The sequence below is a fragment of the Amphimedon queenslandica genome, unplaced genomic scaffold, assembly GCF_000090795.2.
Source record: "Amphimedon queenslandica unplaced genomic scaffold, v1.1 AMPQUscaffold_5633_Cont22400, whole genome shotgun sequence".
NCBI classification, from domain to species: domain Eukaryota; kingdom Metazoa; phylum Porifera; class Demospongiae; order Haplosclerida; family Niphatidae; genus Amphimedon; species Amphimedon queenslandica.
In genome coordinates, this window is record NW_003554067.1 from 1 (window position 1) to 1,712 (window position 1,712).

At 31.1% G+C, this 1,712-nt stretch overlaps 1 long non-coding RNA gene across 1 annotated transcript; it reads right to left on the bottom strand.

Annotated features, from left to right (window-relative positions):
- Positions 1-877: 877 nt before the first annotated feature.
- Positions 878-1,706, bottom strand: LOC109592314 (uncharacterized). Its single transcript, XR_002190287.1, has 3 exons — positions 1,344-1,706; positions 1,120-1,209; positions 878-1,018 (listed from the first exon to the last, which is right to left on the bottom strand). It is a non-coding gene; the product is annotated as an uncharacterized LOC109592314 (long non-coding RNA).
- Positions 1,707-1,712: the final 6 nt, after the last annotated feature.

Genomic DNA, 1,712 nt, shown 5'->3' on the forward strand with positions numbered 1-1,712 from the left:
AGGTGCTCAAAAAATTTTGCTAAAAATGGCCAGGAAAAAATTTTCTATTTTTATAATTTTTCTAAAAAATGATACAAATTTTTATGTTGCATATATAGAAATTTGAAGTGATTCCAATTATCTTTGAATTTTAAAATAGCGAGCTAACGACCAAAGATTATTATAGCCTTTGGCCAAATTTTGTAAGAAATGGCTAGAAACTTTTCAGATACACTTACACAAACTTATGTTGTGTAGAAGACTACAGCTGATTCCAATAAAAATTAGACTTTTTATGAATGTTCAAAATGCAATGTACTGTATTGTAGTAATTGTCAGCTCATAATACTCATGCTGTATGCTTAGCTCACTTAGCATGCTTTGTGGGAAAACCTCCAGTCGGACATAATTAATTATTGGTTATTAACTTATTATGATAAATTTCTTTTAATAATCAATTATAAATTAGATCATTATTTTAAAATTATTTTGTTCAGGCAAAACGGTAGAACAATACATAATTTGACTGACTATTAAGCAAAATTGTCAGAAAATGTCCAACTCTAATTTCAGGCTTGATAATAGTCTTATTTTGATACAAGCACATATACATGTAGGACAACACTTGAAAGGATGGGATTGTGTATGGAGGGAAAGAGAAAGCAAGAAATTTAATGTACATGAAAATAGACAAATAAAATATACATGTAGAATTTAAATCATTGGTTTTGTGTTCATTTATATGTACATGTACATGAGTACAAAATTCAATTAGGTTGTCACGACTAAAGATAACATACATGTACATGTACAATATAAGTGGAGTATCCTTCATGCATGATCAATTGTGCTTGTCACCTATTACAAAAGCTTTACATTATATTTTGGCTTTTACATAATTTTAGCCTTAAATTTAATACATACATGTACATGCACATAATGCAAACAGGTGATAAACACTTACCCACATTTTTAATGTACCTTCTTATAATAAAATTTGACCAAAAATAGAACTTCTGAACTTGACTAAGATCAATAACTACATGTGGAATAATTCAAAAACAGGCAATCAAACTCTCAACAAATCACAAAACACTCATCAACATATCACTCCCAAATATCAACAAGACTTAAACTCACAAAATGAGCAAAAAGACACAAAGCAATCAATCAGGGATCATATTCTTCATTGACACTGTAAGAGAGAGAGAGAGGAGAGGGAGGATGAACCTGTGAGAGACATACAGTAGGAGGGAGACAAACAAGAGGAAGAATACAGGAAGAGAAACAATAGATTAGTCAGGTCAACCAATTAGAGCTCTATTAAAGTGCGTGAGAATAGGGTAAAGGACTAAAGAGCATACCATCAAGTGGTCACGTTTTAAATCCGCCATTTTATTTTGATTCATGATACGTCTGCATGTGAAAGGAAAAAGAGTGTTGGATTGGTCATGATCTTCCTCCTTTACGAGGGTCAGGCCCTCCTGACTAATTCAACTCCAGCTGACATCAACGTAGACTAAGGACTGACCTTTTGGCTAAATAATTAAAATAGAATAGACAAGTGGGATGTGATGGATTAAAAACTATTGGTTATTATTCTTTATTATATAGGTATGTGTTACTACTTATTGGTTGTATATGTGTATCATTATCATTTGAATTATTAGTTGTATGTGTATTATTGATTATTAGTGGTGTATATGTATTGTGGTTTGACCTTAGACTAATTT